This window comes from Theropithecus gelada, chromosome 17 (assembly GCF_003255815.1).
Source record: "Theropithecus gelada isolate Dixy chromosome 17, Tgel_1.0, whole genome shotgun sequence".
Classification (NCBI taxonomy): Eukaryota; Metazoa; Chordata; class Mammalia; order Primates; family Cercopithecidae; genus Theropithecus; species Theropithecus gelada.
The window spans coordinates 33,009,124-33,034,178 of NC_037685.1; the positions used below are offsets into that span (position 1 = coordinate 33,009,124).

General features: G+C 36.0%; 1 protein-coding gene across 1 annotated transcript in view; it reads left to right on the forward strand.

Annotated features, from left to right (window-relative positions):
* Positions 1-25,055, forward strand: part of GPC6 (glypican 6) — a 1,182,247-nt gene that overhangs the window by 587,797 nt on the left and 569,395 nt on the right. The gene's annotated exons all lie outside the window — the stretch shown is intronic.

A 25,055-nucleotide genomic window follows, 5' to 3' on the forward strand; every position in this document is an offset into this window, starting at 1 on the left:
AATATCTGAACTCCAGTCCAGTTTGGGATTCTCCATTTAATAGCTGCATGATGTTGGAACATCACTTACACTCCCTGAGTCTCAGTGAACTAGAGAATAGAAAGTGTCATTTCTTCTCTTCCATCCTAACAGAGCTGTTATGAAGACCAATGAACATAGCAGCAGTTTATGGGCCACCGTTTTCAAAAATTAAATGAGTTTTTAACAAAAGTTATTACACATGACATTCAATCATTTTACCTAGTAAGTACTTTAAAAATTTATTCTTTCTTTAACAAAAAATATAGCCACATAGATTAACAGGGAATTTGAACCAGGATAACAAATACGAGAAAGGGGTAATGAGGTTTAAGAGTAATTTACAAGAAAACCCATATGAGTAGCAAGGGCACAGTTCTCAAATGTGTCACTATTGTGTCACTGAGAAAGGTAGAAAGATTTTTGAACTAATCTCTATGAAATCTATACTTATAGTTATCAAATATAATATTTTACACTTATATAGTACATATTCTATGCCACCCTGTATTCTAAGTGTTTTGCATGCATTACATACATTTCACCCGCTATCACCAAGTCATCCTTCAGTTAAGTAATTTAATCATGCTGGGTGGAGAATAATGAGCTAAGAGTTTGAAAGAATATATAAAAATAATGTTTGGGGGAAATCATATACATTTTAAAAGATTATTATATTTTTAAAGTGTAACCCAACTTTTCAGAGAATATTTCATTTTTAGACTATCATATACTACATTTTAATAATAGGTTACTACTTGAACTATGTAATGCATGGGTAGTTATATGGCATGCATTATACACACAACATAGTTCATACAGAGCTTTTTACCACTGCTAATTCTCAGCTATGCCTTTCTCCATTAAATATATTTGTTTGCGTATTCTAAAAAGAAGAAGCAGAATTGTTGGTCATCCCCTCCAATCTTGTTTAGTACTTATGCTGAAATGTGGCTTATCTATCAATTAAGTTTGGTCCAGTATTTGAGCTGCTCGTTTCAACTTAATTCCCTCATTTGTTCCCCTTTTATTCAAGCAAAGTGCCATTTAATTTATGGCTCCTTTTCCTTCCCTCTAGCCTAAGCTTCTTAGAAAATAAATGAGGCTCTAAGTCCTCATTTAGCCTTTCTTAGTCCTGTGGATTCTGGCTGAGGATTTGAGTCTCGTCAGTCATTCACCACGCTATGCCTTAGGTCACTGTGCTCTCCTTATTTGGCTCTTTCAATTTTCTCTTTGTAGAAACCTGTAAAGATGTTTTTATAGAAATTTCAATATTATAGCAGCTACACATATTTTGAATCAGAATGCTTTTCTTTGAACACCATGGAATGCAAGCTCACTGGCAACCTTGAGATCACTTGGAAAATAACCGGGGATGGAGGAGAGGTTCTTAAGCCACACCTTAGTTGTCATTAGTCTGCTTAATTTGGAGAGTATGTTCATGGGCCTCTGTTCCATTGTACATTGGCTGGATGCATATGTTGAGCAATGGGGACAACATGTAATTTTTTTTCACTTGCCACAATTTTATTTATTTATTTTAATTTTTTCTTTGAGATGGAGTTTTACTCTTGTCACCCAGGCTGGAGGGCAGTGGTGCAATCTCAGCTCACTGCAACCTCTGCCACCCTAGTTCAAGCAATTCTCCCACCACAGTCTCCCAAGTAGCTGGAATTAAAGGTGTACACCACCATGCCCAGCTAATTTTTGTATTTTTAGTAGAGACAGGCTTTCACCATATTGGCGAGGCTGGTCTCAAACTCCTGACCTCAGGTGATCTGCCCGCCTCAGCTTCCCAAAGTTCTGGGATTACGGGTGTGAGCCACCACACCTGGCCCACTTGGCACAGTTTTAGATTGAGGTAAATATTAATCTAGGTTTTGCTTAAATTCCTGTGGACAGACAGAGAAAATGTACAGTGTTAGGATTCTTAGCTAACAAGGGATACTGCCAAATGATAAAATATTAATTCTATTACTTTGTATGCAGATATGTGAGAACTAGAAGCAATTACCCTGACTCTAATTGCTTCATAGATGAATACAATTATGATGTTACACTCATTCTGTCTGTATTCGCAGTATAAAATAACATCCACATAAGACAGTCAGAAATTTCATTTAAAAGTAAACCTTACCAATGTGAAATATATTAAGGCAATAAACCAAGAGATTAAACTTTCATAAACAGTAAGAGCTCATTGTTTTGTAAATGAGTGTATAATAATATCTTTGCAGCTCAAATGAAACCATAAAACTGACTGGGGGCCTCACTTTTTTCAGCAAACTTTTGATTTATCTTTTTAATCTGTTCTTAGCATTGTATAGCAATTAAACACTGGAAATGGGCTTTACACTTCTTGCCACATTGCTCTTCTCCCATTTCACTTCTGTCATTTCTTTTATAATGACAAGCAATTTAGAGGAACAAGAAACAATTAAAATGTAAGTAGCTCCTGCTGTTACAGGTGTTCTCCACTAATGAATAAAAATGACTGGGATTATAGAAAGGTGAGATTTAAGGAAAGATCTCTTTTGGGTGTTAGAAGATTTAAAGATTTGTGGACAAATTCAGAAGGTAAGCACAGATTCCCAAGACATAATTATATCAGGGGAATTTGATGAAGTCTGAGTTAGTTGTTGAAAGTACCTTATGCGGAGGCTGGCCAAATGAAATTGTCAGTAGTTTTAATGGGCATCAGAACTGTGTGATGTGCCTGACCCGGAGTTACAGATTCAGACAAAATGGCATGAAGCCAATAACTTACATTCCAGCAAGTTTCCGGTTGATTGTGACACCACTGATCCAGGGACCATACTTTGAGAGCCACTGGTCTAACAGAGGCCAATGACTTTTGCATTCTTTCTATCCAGTTCCTCTTGAAAAACACTCAATGCTTGATAGAAGCACTTCAAGGCTGTGACGGTTTGACGCTGGTGTGTGGTAGACTCCTGTAGGGTAGTAGTAGACTCACTTGCGATAAATAAATTCACAGATAATCAAATGACTTACAAAAGGTTATATACTTGAACATACTGGAAACCCAAGACTCTTTCCCTTCTAATTCAGTGCTATGCTGTCTTCAGTAATCTGTGTCTACGACAAATAAGTTTCTGGGACATTGGTCACTCCCCTAAAGGCAACAGTTTAAGGAATTATAATTTTGTTTTAAATTATGAGTCTGACTTAATGAAGAACAGATGGGTGACTTAGACAACATGATACTTATGCAATTAAGTAGGCCACTTAGACTTTACTTTCTTGACTCACCCCAGTGTCTGTATAATACAAAGGGGGCCAAACAATTTCTTGTTTATAAAACCTCAGTTCTAAATGTTAACATTTTATTCAGCAAAGACTAGATTCATTTAGGTTAATGAGATAGTTATGACTATACACTATATAGCTCTATGTGTAAGTTGTAAAAACAACTTTACAAATTAGAACATTTTCATTGTATTCTGAATATTACACAAAATATATATTTTGTAAAGATGACACATGTAAAGATCACATATGCTCTTGTAAAGAGCCTTATCTAAAGACTCCAAGTGCTAACTTAACAGGTATTCACAAAGGGAAAGGGAAAAAATGTCATGTAAATTGTAAAAATTAGCCTCACCTTTAAGTTAAGTAGATAATAACTCCTCTCTCTGTATGATATGATTTCAGCCAACGTCTTCTATCTTCAACATTTCTCTTCCAAATAATCTGTTAGATAACTAAGTTTGCTTTAATGTGAGCTGAAATATTTCATTCAATTTTTAAAGTTTTAGTTCCTGTCAAAAAATACAAATGCCAGCCACTATGACAGACTTCGAACTTACACATTCTTAATACGAAGTGTATGTAATTAAACAGAGAACCCCTGTGGAAAGCAAGTTTATTCCATAAAGTATGAGTGAGAATGAATTCACTCTACAGATAGTTACTGAGTACCTACTGTGTTTCAGACACTCTTTTCTGTGAGCTTGAGCTAAATCAGAACAAAACCGACCAACCAAAGATCATGACCCTTATTTTAAGCTTCCTGTTTGGGGAGCATGTGTAGAGATAACCGGTAAACAGCAAGGTAGTTGTAGGGAGCTGAGAATAGAAGCAAGGAGATAGCTAGGAAACCTAGATGTAAGGCAGGTGAGAGATGATGACAGGTCCATCAGAGAGGTGCCTGTGGACTTAGTGAAGGGTGGTTGAATTCTACACACGTTTTGAAGGTATCAACAACAGGATTTATCAATGCATAGAACAGGTGCTGTGAGAGCAAGAGAATAGGAGGGAAAGTGAAGACAAAAGAAAGTAGAAATATATTCATTTAAAAAGAACAACAGATTGTATTGATTTCCTTTAGGTCCTGCAACTCTTTGAAAAACTATCAGTCTTGTAACTACCTGGCAAATACGCCTCTCCCTTCTTTCCACTCCTCATATCTAAATACATTGGATTCTCAGCCAAGTCAGATGGCTACCTTCCTTGCCCTGCAAATTAAGGATAGAGTTCCCAGGGTCAGTGACCATATGGATTTCCATTTCTAATATTGTGAATCAGGATGAAGAGAAGTTTACAAAATGTGATTAGTGAGTAAGTTTTCTTAATTTCAGTTAAGACTTTCTTTAAATTCAATTTGCATAATGAAAGGCTCTTATTTCAAATCTTAGGATTTTAAGGGCCATGGTATGAAATGTGGATGTCTGGCTCTCACCGACTCTAGGGTATAGTTTAAAATACAGTGACAATGATATCTGTAATTCATAAGCAAGACACCCTTCTCCCTAAATGAGGTACCTGTGGCAGCCACTTCTCGTCCCCCATCAAAATTTCTCTAGTTGTTTCTGGCTGAATCTGGAATATTTGCACATATGTGCCCACTACCACTTCTCCATTTCTGCCCTGCTCTACGGCCTCTATTGCCAGTTACAAGCCCCATGCAGGAGGCAACTGACAGTTGCCAGCACTGTCCTCTCACTCTGTAGGAATGCTGCTTGGCTGCCTGAATTCTGTTTGCTGGTGTTCCCAGTACTCTCTACTTTCTAGGCAGTACCTGGAGTTGTATTCTCTTGGTCATTACTGCACTGGGGCCTACCGTGTGTGTGTTTAGTTGGGATCTTTAACTTAGAAGCCCACTTTTATACCTGGCCCCAGAGAAGTTTTCAAGTAAATAAGAACTGCTCAACTTTAATTTATATCCCTTGCTCTTTCTGGACCTCAGATCTCTTCCATGGGGAAAGACTCAGCATAGACACTAAACTGGCCTCTGAGTTCCTTGCTTTTCTCAGACACCCATCCAAAAAACTTTGTTCTTAAAGAAAGCTCCCCCAACCCCTCCTTCCCTATGCCTATTGTCTCAGGCTGGTGGCCCACCAGTGTTTTAATCATACACAATTTAATTCTGAATCTCTGTTTAGGCTCAGCCGACACTCACAGAACATGTCTAATTTTGTCTTAAGAAAGAAAAGAACTTTGGCCGGGCGCGGTGGCTCAAGCCTGTAATCCCAGCACTTTGGGAGGCCGAGGCGGGTGGATCACAAGGTCAGGAGATCGAGACTATCCTGGCTAACATGGTGAAACCCCGTCTCTACTAAAAATACAAAAAAACTAGCCGGGCGCGGTAGCGGGCGCCTGTAGTCCCAGCTACTTGGGAGGCTGAGGCGGGAGAATGGCGTGAACCCGGGGGGCGGAGCTTGCAGTGAGCCGAGATCGCGCCACTGCACTCCAGCCTGGGAGACACAGTGAGACTCCGTCTCAAAAAAAAAAAAAAAAAGAAAGAAAGAAAAGAACTTTGTTAACTTTGTTGTAGAAACAGCTTCAGACGATTTGGAAAGCATTTAAGAGTCAGTAGCTACATTGAGTCCATTTCACCATATTCTCATCTGGACACTGTTCTGTCACTTTTCTAGATGAAATGGAGCTGTCCCCATTGTTGTGTTGTAGGTCATCTTAGATTTCTACACAAACCCAAATGGGATAATAGAGGTTCAAGCACGTGATGACTGGAAATAGACTTGAAATGGTTTCAGTCCTGACTTTAAAGTTGCTTTTGTTCAAATGTGACTATTGTTTGTTTTTTAGGAGGCACATTGACCGTATGGCTGCTTTGAAATTCAGATGAAAGGGATGACATTTTCTTGTGCGAGAGCTAAACTAGTTGATAAATTGTTATTGTGCTACCTTTCAGGGGATGGCCTGTAATTAAACCACAAAAAAGGGCATTAAAGAAATGTGATAGATCTGATTCACCTCTTAAAAGTAAAGAAATTCAAAATTAATGCCCAAAGTCCAAAGCTTAAGTGTGCAATATTAAGTATTGTGGAATATTTTGCTCTTGGGGAAAACATTAGCTGATGCCTGGATCTGCAAAGTATCACAGCAGGATATATAACAAAAGCCAGGATTTGCTTTAAGTTTTTATTCATCTTATACAGATACATATGTATATTTTCTTACTTACATACTTTTGGTAAGAATAAGGGTTTATAACCAGTTTGCTTAATGTTGTTTTATCTTCACATATCTGAACCTGACTGCATGGTCATATTCAAACCATTTCAGAAGAAATGCCTCCTCTTTCCATGAGCAGTGATTTATGTATTTTATTTTGAAGTCAACAACTGTGTAGCACTTAATGCCAAATCAAATACAACATCAAATTACCTTGTATTCATTTAAGTGAATTTGCAGATTTATGGCGGATGGGCACAGATTCAGGAAACTGGGGAAAGGACAGTCATCCCAGATGATTGTACAGAAGGAAAATGAAGTAAATATCTGGCAATTAATTACTTAAGAGGTTAAGGTCTGTTCTTGAAAAGAGTCAGGAACAATTTATTCCACAATCAATTTGCAAGCACCCAGAGTGTAACAAAGTGGCAGGGAACATGGACTGCTCAAAAACGAGCCATGCCCAACAAAACTAATTTCCCTCTTTGACAGAGTGATTGATCTTATAGACTGAAAGGTCCACTGGTTACAGCCCAGTTTGATCTTCACATCATTGTCAATGCTATTTCACACGGAGTGGTCATTGACAAGCTTGCAAAAAATGGCTTGAGTAGAATCATAATCAGGTAGCTATTGAACTGGTTAAGAAAATGTTCTTAGATTTGGTCAGTAAACAGTGTGAGGACAAGGCTTTGCTTACTTAGACATTCCCCACAAGCTTGACTGTGGATCAGAATTTTTTTTCTTCTTTCTAACAAATGGTTTCATGAGAGAATGCAAAGCGTATTCATGGGGATTGAGGCAGAGTCAGCTTTTTTAGAGCCTCTTTGCCAGAATTTCTGAAAAGAAGATTGAGAATGCAAAGTGATTTTAACTAATTAAAATTATGATCTAAATTAATTGGGAAGGAATTGCTGCGTGATTAATGCTAAAAAATATGTGTAAGGAAACAAAAAGAAACTATTAAATCCCATACATGCAAAATGTGAAAATAAAACTGCTCTGTGCACATCAGTATCAACAATTTCCCTGACTCATATTGCATCTCTACCCTGCAACCGCACTTCCTGTTATAAGAGAAAGATACGAGACATATCTGAGCTGACCTTGGCACCAACATGTATCAACAATGTCGTTTGATTACCGAGAAGAGAAAGCCATTTTATATATTCAGTGAAGTAGTGTTATATTTAGGTCTCAGCCACTGAAAGACCATAAAGAGGGAGTTCTGGGCCGGCGCTTTGTCTTACACTGTAATCCGAGCACTTTGGGAGGCCTAGGCGTATGGATCACAAGGTCAGGAGTTTGAGACCAGCCTGGCCAACATGGTGATATGGGATCTACTAAAAATACGAAAATTAGCTGGGCTTGGTGGTGGGCACCTGTAGTCCCAGCTACTCAGGAGGATGAGGCAGGAGAATTGCTTGAACCCAGGAGGCAGAGGTTGCAGTGAGCCGAGGTCATGCCAATGCATTCCAGCCTGGGTGACAGAGCAAGACTCAGCCTTGGAAAAAAAAAAAAAAAGGAAGGTCTGATAATTACATACTAGCCCACATATAGGGGAAGGTGTTTGATCAACTCAAAAGAGAGTGAAGGATGTACAGTTTTTAGAAGAAAATGTTAAATTTCCCTTAAATTATTTTTCTGATCCAGAATATCACATAACACATTCCATCTACTTTTGTTACCAAATGCAATTTTTTGACTTCTCTTAATAAAGATACTTCAGAAGACCCCATTTAACTGATATCCTGAGAAAAGTAATGTTCATCTTGTATATACCAAGATACATTCTAAATGGATAATAATGACCAAGGGTGTTTGTTATTAGCAAGTGTTTCATTCTTGAGAAACTAATAATAACTGGTAATTATAGAGTGCTTACTATGTGCTGTGCCGCACACTCTCCTAATTGCTTCATGTATATCATCTCATTCTCACAACACTCTGTCAGAAAGGGACTATTATTATTTGCATTTTAGAGATGAGAAAACTTAGGTCAAGAGTACTGGTATATGCCTATCTCTTAACTTTTGATAAAACCAAGAGAATCAGGATTGTCAGTAATTGTCAATAATGCATCATTCCACTTGTGTTGTGATATGTACATAGTCGTATTCAGAGGCTGTGTTTGGGCATCCATCTCTCCTCTTGTACAAGACTGCTTTAGATATTTAGCACTACTGTGAGCTGACATTTCCGCTGCACGGGGAAAGTAGTATATACTTTGGTAATTCCTGTATCTCAGTAAAAGATAATCATTTTAAGTTCATAAAATGTATATTACCAGATAAATGAAAAAAATTGAATGATTCACAAGGTCAGGAGTTCGAGACCAGCCTGATAAACATAGTGAAACCCCATCTCCACTAAAACTACAAAAATTAGTGGAGCATGGCGGCAGATGCATGTAATCCCAGCTACTCAGGAAGCTGAGGTAGGAGAATTGCTTAAACCTGGAGGTGGAGGTTGCAGTGAGCTGAGATCATGCCTGGGCAACAGAGCAAGACTCTGTCTCAAAAAAAAAAGGAATGATTATTCTAAAAGTTTTTAAAAGTAAACATCTTTAAAGGAATTTAATTAGCATTTTCTAATTTTGCATAACTTCTGGGGATAATGTAATCTCGGATTTATTTGTAATAAGAATTTGCTGTAGATGTTTTTCCAGCTGCGGTATTGAAATGAAATAGCAAAAGAGCCCTGCTAAGTATTCATCTTAAAGATACAATTGATTATAATTGTTTTACTTTAAAAGCCTCATTTAATTAGTAAAAAATAGTAAGGATAATTAATTGTTATTGATTTAAGAATATCTTGAGGAAAATGGAATGACCATCATATTTAAAATAAAGTATTGGTAACCACAAAGTTCTCTTTTAATGAAGGATTATGTAGATGTTAAATAACTTTTTACAATTTAGGTATATATCATATATAAATTTGATTTTCTCACTTTACAAGATAATATAGTTTATCAAGTATATGTCTTTTTTGAAAAAAATGAACAAAACTTTTATACTACCTTGCAAAAGGAGCCTTAATCATTTAAGAAACAAATTAAGTATAAAGATGATCAAATATATATCATCAATATCATGTGCAGTGGTATATAATTATTAATTTCTTTAGATTTTCATGTTTTATCTCTTATAATAGTTTTGCCAGTGGTATCTTATTGGTGACTAACACATAAATGTGTTCTTAACATGAAACTGCTTTGGGTTTTTCTTTTCCATTTTCTTATTAGGAGGTATCTGCAGGCTCGTATGTGGCAGAAGGTAATTTTAAATAACGAGAAGATAGTGGACAGCAGAAATACGTGGAAACTTTTGTTGAGGATTGCTCATTGCTATTTGAGGAATCGCTTTTATTCCTGGTCCTTCACTTCATATTTATACAAGGATTATTTTAGATTTATGCCATTAACAAATATCATTTGACCTATTTCTAGAAAAACGTCAAGCAGATATCCACAAAGTATTTTTAAAAGCACATGTTTTAATTGTTGATTTTTATTTTCATTAGATATTTATTTGTAATAAAATCTCTAATCTTTTGAAATTTATATTTAAGGATCACCGTACCAGCATTTATACTAAATCATTGGTATTTTCAACATGGTCAGCCTTGATTTGTCTTTTGAGTACATTAGGTATGACTTAAGCAAAATTAAAATTATTGGCCAAGAGAGTTTTTTCACATGAACTAAAATAGTGTTATTCCCAACTTTTCCTGTTTGTACTTTGAAACTGTAGGCTTTGGGGGCTTTGGGGACCCACTTAATTTGACATCTTTGGCACACTGAACCAGAACCTGGCTTGGAAAGATACAAAAACTACTTTGGCAAATGATCTGTCAAGTGACCCATGAACAAAAGCGAGATTGGGTTGCCCTTTGAAATAAACCTATTTGAATTTTATTATCTCCACAGCACCTTGTGTCTCTAATCTTGTGAAAGGTTAGAATTCTATCCATCAGAGCAAGATTAGAGTGCTGGTTGATGTCTGCTTTTGATGATAACTGAATGCAGCAGTTGGCGCTGGAAGAGGGAGATTCATTACCATCAGCAGTTCAGAAACAGGGGAGAGATGGGCACGGAGGGAGTCACATTTACCACATAAGCTGCCCATTCCCAGGTCAAGGTATTTAAAAGAGAACAAAACAAAACCGAAAAACAAGACTGCTGTTTGGGCAAAGCTTTGCTGAGATTTTTAAATAAGTTCCCTCCCCAAAAGCAGAGCTGTATGAAGGCTATATTTTGCAGTAATTATCAGTTTTGAATATTTAGATACCTTCTTGTAAACCATGCTGCTTGCTAATGGGTGGCTTTTATGACACTCATCAGAGGAAAAAATAAGAATGATATTATATCATTATATAATGTACGACTAATAACAACAAAAAATATAGAACATCCACTAAAGTGTGAAATAATAAGCCTGTGGCATGAATAATTTTTTTTTCAAAATTACTGAATTCTGAACTGAATGTCCTTTTGGGGGGACTTTTGTGAATGATCCATATAATTCGGGAATTGAAATATAAACAATTTGAAATTTGTAAAATATGTAACTGTATCAAAGTAAGCATATTCCTGTCTAGAATTTAATATAATTTTAACATGATGAAAAACAACCTGCATACATTCAACCCTGTACAATTTCAAATAGGTACTGGCAGTCACTAATTGATATTTTATCAAATGATTAAAGATGGTCGTTTTTTGTTTCTTGCATTCCAAATGACAATGTTATGAAAGTAAAATAGCTTTCCAAGAACATGAAATTAATGAATTTGACATTTTTCCTTGAGAACTATCCTGTAAATAACTGACAAAATCAATTTAATCAATGTTAAGCAAATTAGACTGACATTAAATTTATTCATTTTCATTTAGGTCTTATACAATAATACTTTGTCTCATTATGTAACTACATCAGGGTATCTATTGTTTGTTTATTCATCAAAAGTATATTCATTACCCTTGAATTAAGACATCTGTGATAGATTTAAAGACTAAAATGATTTCTAAGACATGGCTTGGGGAGTTGAGCCATCTGTAATTCCTGACATCAATAAGCACCAAGTGTATGGTAAGGGACAAAGGTGGTTAAAAGGTGACTTAACTTTCTTTTTTTTTTTATTTTTATTTTTTATCTTTTTTTTTTTTTTTTTTTTTTTGAGATGGAGTCTCGCTGTGTCTCCCAGGCTGGAGTGCAGTGGCGCGATCTCGGCTCACTGCAAGCTCCGCCTCCTGGGTTCACACCATTCTCCTGCCTCAGCCTCCCGAGTAGCTGGGACTACAGGCGCCCGCCACCGCGCCCGGCTAATTTTTTGGATTTTTAGTAAAGACGGGGTTTCACCATGTTAGCCAGGATGGTCTGGATATCCTGACCTTGTGATCCGCCGGCCTCGACCTCCCAAAGTGCTGGGATTACAGGCGCCCGGAGTAAGAGGTGTCTTAACTTTCTTTACTTTGGTTATTGTTTTCAAAATTGTTTGTAGAAACATTCATAGAATTACACAGTTAATCATCTTATTCATCAGATCCGCACCAAAAGCTCTGTAGAGAAAATGAGCAACGACTTTCAATTCATCGAATCATTTAAATCTAAGATTGATTTTTTTTTTAAGTTTGGTCTGACATCTATAATAATGAACAATGAAATTTTATTGTCTCCTGATTACATCAATTTGGGAAATCCTTTCTCTGCCAAGAAGTAGATAGAAATTATCTATATTTTTAAAAACATTCTTTAGAATACTAAAACTGCAGATGATCATATTATCAATTGATAATTACCAAACCATACTGGGGACTATTATTTTACAGCCAGCATGCTGTGCTTTAGAGACTTCTAGTTACTTCTTCTGTTTATTAAATCCTTTTTACTAATCAGTATTAATTCACTATATTTAGAGTGAAGAGACCCAAATTCTATTCCTTGCTACGTTGTTACATTCTGTGATTTTGAGTAAATGACTTGTTTACCTTCTGCGCTCTTTATGGTTTTTTTTTCAGCTAGATTATTAGATTCTCTGTGGTAGATTTATTAGACAAAATACTTCCTATACTTTTAGATCTTTTAAGTTAAATAATATTTCTTTTTTTAACTATGAAAATGATTTATAGCCAGCTACTTAAATTTTCCATGCCTCTGTTTCCTCAAATGTTAATTTTGAAGAATAAGCAATGTACAGAGAGAAAACACACACACACACACCAATTGTAAATCGTTATTATGTATTTTCTTTTGATGTTTCTTCTTAGGCATATTTACAAATTATTTACAAAACTGAGATTGTACTGGATATATACTTTTAATGTCTTTTATTTCTATCTTAGCATACCATTATGGTATTATATTTTATATTAAAGGTGAATTTCATGTGAATCTGGTGAAGCTTATGTTTCAGGTACCTTCCCATTAATAGACCCTTTCGAAAGCTCTGTACCCAATTGTGCCTACTCATAATTTTGTATAATATTTGTTAAAGGGAGTCCTGTAAATTGCATCAGCATCAATCCTCATAGAATCTGAGTCTATCACTGTAGGCAGTAAACCTGGAGGAAGGCTGCCTGGATTTGGAATCCCAGCTCCATCACCTTGGAAGTTACGTAAATTTGCTGTGCCTCTGTTTCCCTAAATGTAAGACGTTGATGATAATAACAACTACCTCATAGGGTTGTTGACAAGATGAAATCAGTTCATATAAGACTCCCTTGGAATAGTAGCTGACTGATAGTGTTTGGTGTTAGCTTTCAAATATTCTTTAAAAATAATTGTCAACATAAGTTAATATTTTGCAGTGTAGATTATCCTTCTTGGGAGATTTTCAAATCCTTTCTCATTTTAGCTGATATAAATAATAATGGGATGGATATCTTTGTACACAAATCTTTGACCTTACCTTTGTAATTGAACTATTTCCTTCTATTAGTGTTATTTTCTACTGATGCATCCTTCATGTCACTATTTATTAAAAAAATACTTTGGCAATAAATATCAAATAAGTTAAAACTTTTATTTTTAAAAATATAAGTAATTTAGACTGGGTACAGTGGCTCACGCCTGTAATCCTAACACTCTGAGAGACCGAGGTAGGCAGATGGCTTGAGCTCAGGAGTTCCAGATCAGCCTGGCTAACACAGTAAAACACCATCTCTGCAAAAAAGACAAAAATTAGCCCAGTGTGGTGGCATGCACCTGTAGTCCCAGCTACCCAGGAGGCTGAGATGGGAGGATCCTGGAAGCCCCTGGAGGGGGAGGTTGCACAGAGCCGAGATGGTGCCACTGCACTTCAACCTGGGTGACAGAGTGAGACCCTGTCTCAAAAAATAATATAGATAGATAGATAGATAGATAGATAGATAGATAGATAGAAATTGATTAAAATTATACCTATAATATCTATTATAGGTATACCTTATTAATTATACCTATATTTATAATACATAAATATATAAGTATATATAAAATAAAAATATAAATTATATACTTATATATTATAGATATATTTATTTATATACTATATATAATTTTATATGTTAATATAAATCATATATTTATTATGTATGTTATTATATATAATAATTTATATATTATATATAATAATTTATATATACACACACATAGTTTAAAACAACTCAGAAATGAAGGTGGGATATAGTAGAATATACAAAAATATTACTTTTCAATTTCTTTTTTTAAACTCTCATAATGTTCTACTTATTTGCTCTTATTTAGACATCTGTGGAACAAGGTAAATTTTTTTATTCTGTGAATTTTCACATTTTCAGTATTGCCAGTTTTTGATGAATCAGAAACATATAAAAACTTAGCTTTAAATTAAGATGTAATATTTTCACAAAATTTTTATATATAATTATGCTTTTACAACTCAGCATTTCTCAATACCTTCAGTTTTGTCATCTATGTTGGGTGCTTAAATGCACCCTAAGTGGGCTGTGGCTGGCATTCCTTTTCCCCTGGTCCTTAATTAACTGGGGGATTATCAAGCCCTGCTCTTTCCTCTTCCCATGCTATACCCATCCTTCTCTCTTCGGGGGTACAAGCCCGTTGTCCTGTAATTGATGTAGGCAGAGGGAGAGTTGAGAGACAGTGCTAGGTGCTGATAAATGGAAAAGAAATGGAGGAGAAAGGAAAAGATTCAGCACAGTCTTGTCCTCAGAAGCACTGCTCATGTTCCTCACATACTCTTGATACTCTTTAATCAATGAAACTCTCTCCTCTCAAGATGTGAATACTGGCTGTCTACAGGGAGTAAAGAGAGAAGGGAAAGGAAATGAAGGGAAGAATAGAATTGGGGTTTTTGATGATGTATAAAGTGGCTCCATCCCCATTTCTCCTTCCACTGCCCATGGAACCACCATCATACATCAACTAAAATGAAAGTGTTGGAGAACGAAGAGCTGCAGTGATTCTCAATCTCGGCTGCACACTGGGATCACCTGGGGAGTTTGAAGATATACTGGTACCTGGATCCCGCTCCCAAAGAAAATGAATGCAGCCTGGGCATCAAGATTTTTAAAAGTGATTTTAATGGGCACCCTGAGTTGAAAACCGCTGAACTGTGTGAAGAAGGAAGGAAAAAGTAAACTCCATTTGCCTGTTCCTCTTTAGTCTCCTTAGAGCCTACACAATCTCTTGTTCCAACAGCCCCAGGTCCTTATCACTGGCTTTTAGCAACAAACTAGCTTTGGGTTAATATCCCAGATTTGATCCTTGGTGGTTTGTTGTTGGAGAAGTTTTTCCGTCTTCTGGCCCAACAAATGTTTAGGTGAAGAAGGAACAGGAACTGGGGAAAGAACTGGGTTTGTGAACAGAACAATATGTATTGTTAAAACTACCATTATGATTTTGAAACCTCATTGCCTCTTACAGTTGAGAAAAAAAAAAAAAGCTGGAAATGATTTTAAGTTACCTTTAATACAGTTCTATACTTTAGGTGCATAAAGGGTTAAACAGGCTGTGGTTAGTGTCATTTCTGAAAGAAAAATGGAAGCAGATTTGCAGGCCAGGCCCAAAGGCCGTTGTCTTTAGACCAGTGCTAGGAAACTGCAATGATGAAAGTGAACTGCGAAAGCATCTCAGCTTTTAATTTTATATTCAGAGCTTAGGGTGAGATAGAAATGCAGTCTACAGGCTCAAAGCAGTTGTTTGCTTTTAGCAGCAACCATCAGCACATTTCAAACTTAATTCATGATTCTGGGAATTAATAGTTTATCTATACCACTATGAGAACATAAATGGCCTAATCAGTCTTTCTTACTTTAAAAGATATCTTTGGGAGAAATAACCTACCAAGAAATAAAACATTTATCAATCTAATGTGTAAAGGATCACTAAGTACAGAAAAAGTTTAACCTTGTGAAATGTGGATTCAAGTCAACATTTCTACAAACCGCTTTATTGCTTCAAATCTCCCTATATCAACCAATTACATAGTGCTGCTTTTCGGGAAACTTTCATTTTTGCAACTGAATTACACGCTTGATTCTGAAAAATCTGGCATTTAGTCTCTTCAGCTGACTTTAGTGGTATTAAATTGAAGTACTTTGGTGCAAGGTATTGATTATTTTTAATGAACATTCATGGTTGTAAACTGATGACTTTTCATTAAAATTTCTTCATGGAAAAGTTTATTAGATTAGACACATTGGAAAAACATAAACTGGTGATGTAAAATTGACCTGAATAATGCATTAAAATGCATTATTATATTCTTGATTTACTTGACTTATTGGATAGGGGTATTGCCCTAGAACTCCTGTTTCTACTTACATATAATTTAAGTAAATTTAATTTTTAATGTTTACGAGTTTCCAATACACATTGAGAGTAATATAATACAAAATAATCCTTGGGTTAAATATTGTGAACATTTTTTGGACTACATATTATAGTATTTTTAACAGCCAGTATACTTAAGATTTTCTGAAAATAATTCTCCTTGTTTTGTGATGAACATTGTATTTTGTTACAGGGCCTTTGATAGGTTTTGTAAGATGTTAAAAGACAGTTTAAATTTCTATTTTTATTAATTGTCATGAGTGGAAAGTTTAAAAAAATGAAATTGTAATAACAATAGTTTTTCTTAACCCAGTATCAAAGTAGGGTTTTCCTTTTTAATCCTTCTTTTTCATTTCTATACTCTTTTAAATGTCAGAGTTACTGTGAGATTTTTTAAGTTCCCTGGGAGTCATTAGACTATAGCCTTAGAAAAATTTAGGAGTCTCACTTTAAAATCACTAAATTCACCTGAATCCTCCAAATCATTTACATGATTTATGGAGTTACTTTTAGATTTTAGCTGCCGTGCAAAGGAATATAAAGAGATGAGTGCGTTGTGGAGTTTTCAGAGCACATTTTAACATATAAAAATAATGAAAGAAAAGGAACTTCTATTCTACTGTTTTTGAGAGAGTTAACAGACTAATAATTAAACTGTGTTCCTGACTACAAGAATTTAAAGGCATGATATGTTTTGTTGAATTAATTTATCTTTGAATGTCTCACTTAAGATTTTGACCTGCCATGCTAAGGATTGGCAAAAGTTTTCAGTAAAAGACTAGATATTAAACACTTTTGTCATTTTATACCACATAAAGCCTCTGTGATGTATCATGTTTTGTAGTTGGTTTTCTTCTTTGTTTGTATTCAAACACAGAAAAATGTGAAAACCATTCTTAGGTCACAGGACTTACAATGGGTTGCTGACTAGAAGCAACCCCTTCTTGAAACTGTTATGGTATTTCCTAAAGTATTTTCTCTGAAACACTTGTTTTCAAGCTATTTAATAATGTTGTAGGGATGAGGGTGCTGAAGAGGAAGTAGGCCTGGAAAATACTCATATAGGAAAGGTAAGCAGATTCTCTGCTGGGGACATTCAGTACTAGAGGCATTGTCCTGGGTGCTGAACCCCTCCAGGGGCCTGGGATGCACATCAGGCTCACATTCTCTTCCTGGGCCAGTCAAATGTACCTAGAGAAGTAAAGATTTAGGACATTGGGATTTTTAAGTCTTGCAATTATAATCATTTGTAACCACAACACTCAACTGTAAATAACATCCTTTATTAGAACTCCATTTTGGAAGTGGAAACACATATCTTTTCTGTATTGTTTTTGGACAATCACATCTCACAGAAGATGTACTCTGTGATCAGCTTTTTTTCTTCTTCCTCAGTTTCTCTAATTTGTCTTTCCATTGAGATTGCTGAACAAAGTCAGGGCCCCCTATCTATGAGTCTCCTTGGTTGAAACAAATAACATTGACAGCTCTTATTTTAAGGACACTCATTCCCTTAAAGGATAACTATAACAGAGAATTTTAAGAAAATGTTAAGATTTACAACTGAATTACTTATTTAAGTATATTATCTAATATGAAAATATGATTTCTATGTAACTTGTCAGGGATATGTGAATGTATTCACCTATATGTATAATTGTTACATATATATACACATATATACATAATAATATGTATACACATAATATGATATACATAAAATACATAATATTTTACATAAAATACGTACTATGATATACATAAAATGATTTACACAATATTGTCTATGTATACAAATGTACATAAATGTGTATACATATTATTATGAATTATTATGATTTACACAGTATGTTCTATGTGTACAAATATTGTAAAATGAGGCACCATTTTGGTCAAACATTTTAACCATCCTTTTGTATGCCAGTCACTGTTCTATACACTGTAGTGATAATCCCAGGTTCTGTGTTTGATTTTCTTCTAGTGGAAGCCCCCGCTTTGAGGGGAAAATATACCAATCCCAGAAGTTCAACCATGCTCTCCAGGCTCAGTTATCTGCGTTAACTAGTTAGTATTAATGGGACAATAATCACAAGTGAAAATTATTATTTTATTACACTTCAAGTTCTGGGGTACATGTGTGGGACATGCAGGTTTGTTACATAGGTATACATGTGCCATGGTGGTTTCCTGCACCCATCGACCCATCACCTACATTAGGTATTTCTCCTAATGCTATCCCTCCCCTAGACCCCCACCCCACGACAAGCCCCAGTGTGTGATATTACTCTCCCTGTGTCCATGTGTTCTCATTGTTCAACTCCCACTTATGAGTGTGAACATGCAGTGTTTGGTTTTCTGTTCTTGTGTTAGTTTGTTGAGAATGATGGTTTCCAGCTTCATCCATATCCTGCAAAGAACATGAACTCATCCTTTTGTATGGCTGCATAGTATTCCATGATGTGTATGTGCCGCATTTTCATTGTTATTATTATTATTATTTTCTTTGAGATGGAGTCTCACTCTGTCACCCAGATTGGAGTGCAGTGGCATGATCTCAGCTGACTGCAACCTCTGCCTCCTAGGTTCAAGCAATTCTCTTGCCTTAGCCTCCCAAGTAGCTGGGATTACCAGCGTCCACCACCACACCAGGCTAATTTTTTGTATTTTTAGTAGAGACAGGGTTTCACTGTGTTAGCCAGGATGGTCTCAATCTCCTGACCTCGTGATCCACCTGCCTTGCCCTTTCAAAATGCTGGGATTACAGGCGTGAGCCACTGCACCCAGCCGAAAATTATTTTTATAAATAATTTAGGTGTGACTTTAGAATGCATTTTGCAATTTATATTTAAATATGAATTTATCCACTGTCCTAGGAGTTTATAATGCTTCCCATTAATTATTCATATCATGGTCTGAAAATTTGACTAAGGATAAACTACAATGCCACCCTGCTGTCTTGTTCTTTCCTAGAACTATTTCTTGTCTATCATCGTTTTGGAGCTCTGGGTTGCATTCTGGTTCTGTTGGTCTAGGGCAACTCACTTAACATTTTAAGACTCGGCTTTCTCATCCTCAAACTAGATCAGCTAATAACTGATTGCCATGCAAGTATGTAAAGCCTGTAATAAAATATCTGATGCCCATTGGAAATCAGGCAACATCTTAGGTACTATCTCTAGTTTTACTTAAAATTAACATCATACACTGTTTCAAATCCACCTTTTGTCTCCAGTTAAAGAGTGGTATCTTTACTTTTCTCCTAAAATATAACAAAGACAAATGGAAATGATGAAGATGTTCTATTGCCACATTACTGGCATTTTAAATTAGTTTGTGTATATGGAGGGGAGGGACATTTACTTGAGGGTTAAAAATTTGGTTCTAATAACCTCTCAAACAGGAAAGATGTGGATTCCTACTATGAGATCACTTTGAAATTAAGCTTCTATTAAGTCCTAGGAATAATTAGTTGAGTAAATAATAATGCTTATAATAAACTTAATTTATAAAAACATACACATACACACATTCAGAGCAAAAGAAAGTGTGAATTATGAGATGCAGAAGTGGCAAATCCCAAAGGAATTACTGCTTAAAGCAATGTTGTCTTTTAATAGTCATAGATTTTTATTTCTCCCTTTTTAGATAAACTGGAATTTTAAAAATATCTTTATATAATTTCAACCTCAAAATCTAAAAAATGCATTCAAAGAATCAGCTTTTTACACACCAAAAATGCAAGTGATGTTTAAGAAAAAAATACTGAGACAATATTATCTATTGGAAATAGTTCTTTTCCTTTTTCCCTTATATAACTGCTTTTTAAAAAAAACTCTATGAATGAGGAAATAAAGGATGCCATAATCTTGCTTATTAAAAACAACACAACAAAGTTTCAATGTGAGTTTATTCAATACAGCAGATTATTTATTGAGTGGAAGAAGGCTTTATGTGTGAGACTGCAATGTGTGAGACTCGAAAGTGGTTTGGGAGTTAACTCTAATGTAACATGCTGGGCATTGCTTAAATGTAGTATGTGAGTGAATGTGAGTGCAGTCAGCTTGGTGAGATAATGCACTATGAAGTCATGTCCCAGCAGGGATAGAACGGCAGAAGCAATCATTAAGCCAGGCAAAGAATGGCTCAGGACAGGCAGAGTTTGTAGAGAACATCAAGCTCTGGCAGAGCGATATTGATAGCCAACATTTTTTTTTTAAACAAAGGCACAATATTTTATGCACAGGTACACATGAACTTGGCGCATGGGGGGTTATACATGAATATTATATGTGTATAAGTATATGAGAATTTGCAAGATGACAAGAGGGCAAAACGGTTATGTCCTGTTCCAAGATGTGGTTTGTGGTATCTTTCTTTCTCTGAGGTGGGCCCACAAAATCATCACTATCAAAGAGAAATCCAGAACCAATGGAGTCAGGATGTATTTCACTGGATGGTCATGTTCATCCATCGATCTATTCATTCATTCACTATTCACCACGTTTTAAGGCACTATCATGTGACAGGCACCATACATGGAAATGGCAGTATTGACTACTGAGAATCTTACTGTGAATACAACCCGTATTTCAGTTCCTTCTATTTAAGACACAGCACCTCAAATTTGTGTTACAAATAAATAATGGGGTTGATGAGATGAGGTCTAGAAATAGAAAAAAATTTCTCTGAATGTTTTTAATTTTCTATTTGTAGACCTTAGAATCTATCAGCAGAAGGGTGGCTCTCAGCAGGTGGGGGTAAGGAAGGGAGTAAGAGTGGTCTCGTCCCCAAGAGGACATTTGATAATGTTCGATGACATTTTGGTTGTGACTACTGAGAGAAGGATGTGCCACTGGCATCTAAAAGGTAGAGGCCAGGAATGCTACTTTATAATTTACAATATACAGCACAGTGCTCCCCAAACCCCTGTCCAAAGAAAGAATTATCCAGCTCAAAATGTTCACAGTGCTGAAGCTGACACCTGAGATAGACTAGGGTCATCTACTGCTCAATAACACACAAGCTACAGCTTGCAAAGGACACCGCCTCATGTGGCAAGGACAGACATCCTGAGCATTGTCCATCTTTACTGCTACTTACTTTCAAGGTCCCAGCCCCTGGAAAGTGGGAAGAGATAGGCCATTTGGGACCATGTTTTCCCTCCCCCACAGTCTAATGCACAAGAGTATAAATGGCACTATGGGTCTGCCTTCATTAATGCTCTTTATTAATTCAGCATTTTCCTGCAGATTATATCAGGCTATTACATAAGCAAGATGCTTTTTGAAAGGAGAAATTATTTCAAAAGATATGTCTGAAAGCTGACATATGTATGTGGAATGAGAAAGAATACTCCTCATTTCACCTTGAGAAATGCAGGAGGAGAAGCAGGCTAGGAAGTTTATTGAGTGTCTGTGGATCACAACCCTTATAGGATGTCAGCTTTCATCTTTTATTTTATAATTTTCATTGTTATTATTATTATTTTTGGGGGGAGTGGATCTTGCTTTGTCCCACAGGCTGAAGTGCAGCAGCAGGATCTCAGCTCACTGCAACCTCCACTTCCTGGGTTCAGGTGATTTTCCTGCCTCAGCATCCTGAGTAGCTGGGGACTACAGATGCCCGCCACCATGCCAGACTAACTTTTGTATTTGTAGTGGAGACAGGGTTTCACCATGTTTTCCAGGCTGGTCTCGAACTCCTGTCCTCAGGTGATCTGCCCATCTCGACCTCCCAAAGTGCTGGGATTACAGGCGTGAGCCACTGCACCCGGCTGGATGTCAGCTTTCAGAACCAGTTTATCCTCCATGTCAGCGCCACCTATGGAATACTCCTTACCCACAGTTTGGCTGAGCTGACTAAACTGATTTAGCATACTGTTGTTGAGGAAGAGTAGAAACAAAGAGATTAGCAGAGAACTATACAAATGTACACCCTTGCATGCACATGTGTGTATTTCCGGGTTTACGGAAGGAAACAGCATACCTGCTTCCCACAGTAGGACAAGTGCTATCATCTTGACTGACTAATGACCAAAGCTTTTCACTCCTTGGGTTCTGAAAGGATATAGATACACACCACCATGCTGCGACATTCATTTTAAACAAGTTTTTAATAGGAGATGTCTCTGAGAGCATGAAAAGAGGAAAAGGATGTTATATAGTACTTAATCCAATCCCGTACCTAATCCAGCACAGAACATGTTTATCTGTGTAGTATTAACAAGACATTTCTGAGTTGAATGGGACAAGCTTTTGTTGTGTGATGTAGACTGTAGAGAGCCTCTCGTCTGCCTTTTTCCTCTTTCTGTGCTTCCCCTTGTCCCTCTGTGCCATCTTACCTTTCAGTCCATTTATTTGGGGGCTTCACTTGGAGTCTTTCTCAGTTATCCTTAGGGCACCTCTTGGCTCCTTGGGGTTGGTTTCTGCCCCTTAAGAGATCTCTCCAAGTGATCAGGCCACATCACACAGACTTTCTTTTTCCTTTTGCAACAGTGGTGGTTTTTATCTACAAGACTGTTCTCCCACTTGAGACAGTCTGCCCTGAAGCAAACAGATGTTTACATTGAGATCTCCCCTCTAGATGAATAAAATCATCCCAGAGGCTAATGCTGGCTAGGAAAGGTTTTTTGTGCACCTATGAAGCGTAACTGAGCCCTAAGCAACCACCTTTGATGTATATTTTGTGATGGGGGAAGAAGGAAAAATCAAATAGCATTTCTTTCTGCCAAACTGTTTTTTGCAGATAAAAATTTTTGTTGACTGAAGACTTTATCCAATGTGTGCTTTGCCCTCTTCCATTAAAATGAGTTCAGTTGAGATTGCTTTTTCTTATATTGTCCTTGAATTTTGTTCTCTCTGATGTTGCTTGCACATGATACTTCATCAGTAAAATGGATCACATAACTGTCTTCTAAATCTCCATCTTGTTTGGTTTGCTGAGAAACAATTTTCATCCAAGCATAAAGTAATTTGTTCAAAGAGTCAGACTTCAAAAGGTGGAAGTCTACAGTCATGCTGAAAATGAAATGAGTACCCTTATTTTTGGAGGACATTAGCTTTGCCTCAGTACCTTGGATCTCCATTATTCATAAGATCTTAGATCAATGTACCTTAAGGTAGCAACATTTATCATAATTGGCTGATACATTAGCGTCTTTCAATACCAAATATTAACTTTGACTATGAAATCAGTAAACCATATAATGATTTTGAACAAGAAATAATAATAACTTGACTTTGAGGATCAGTGAAGCTAATATCAAACTTTTGAGACAATGACATACTCTAAGACAACAATGTAAGCTTGGAATCTATGGAAATGTTTCTTGAGCCACATTTATTGAAATGTGATAACTTGGTTTCTACACTGAATCATAAATACTAATTTAAACGTAAGAAAAACCACAAGACACGGTGACGACTCACTTTCAAAGTGGGCATGACTCAATATTTGGAGTTCTCATATCAGGAGAAGAAAAAGAAGACAAAAAAATCTAGGGAGGTGTTACCCTCAGTAAAAGAGAAAATGCCATTTTTATCCCTAACACAAATATTTATTTCTCAAGACTTTGGAGAGCAACGAGTATCAGAGAAATTTTTTTCTTCTCTTTCTCTTTTTTTAAAGCTCTTTGCAAATCCAGACCACACTATTGATTACTGACTATTCATTGCTTAAGGCAGTACTCTGTATTCAATAAATTAAGCTTTAATTCCCAAGTCCAACAAAATAATTGACCTCAAAAAGAAGATAAATGAATAGGCTGTCCAGAGCTCATGATTAGAATCCACTTTCCAGTCTCATTATATTAGTATTTCTCAATTCAGTGATTTTTCCATTCTTTTTTATCTTCTTTCACAATCTGTTATGCCTTCCACCCTGTTCCTGTATCAGCAAGGTCAAGCTACTTTCATTCTTAGTTTCCAGATCGGAAGGTTTAACTTATGATATTCTCATACTTTTATATTAGTAATTTAATATAGTTTCCATTTTAGGACAAACTAGATAACTAGTATTTTTGAAAAAAGTATGAAATGCTCTTGATTTCCTAAAATCATAAGTAACATCAGCATACAGCATATATAAATATTTTTATAAATTTATGCTTCCCAATTTTGCAAATGTTGCCCTATCTACTTCAACAGTCATTTTCTTTACCAAATCCTTAAAGATTCAGAGAGATTTGATAATACTTACCTTGATTTTACAGTTAGTAAAAATAAAAATAAAAACCGTTTGGTGACCTGAACAAAATTACACACTATTTATAATCTTACAGTTTTTGCTGCCACTGTAGCAACAGAAGTTGTATGTTTTAAAATATATATATGTATATATATTTCATAGAAAGGAGGTAAACAAATGAAAAGTACTTTCATTCATACTTTGGTTTGATTTAAAAACAAATATAAAGTACTTATTATTATTATTATAGACACCATTTAATTATCAAGACATTGGTTTGATTGTATATTAATCAGAATTGAAGTGGCTAAACCAAGCACTGCTTCAGCCAACTTTTACGAATACACAAGTAACCTCCATGGAATTAATGGAGAGGTGTTCATCACTATTTCCTTTCTTTATCTTAGGAGAGACTACCCAGAACCCCAGAAAGGAGCAGAGTCCTTTTTAAAAATTCCTGGAGCTTTTGAAGTATGCAGGACTTGATTTGTCCCTGCATTTCTGAGAAGGGGCATAGTTTCAGGGAATAAAAGGGGACTATGAAGAGATAAAGCAGAATCATTTTGCTCTTAGGAACTTAGATTGATAACCTCAGAAGCATTA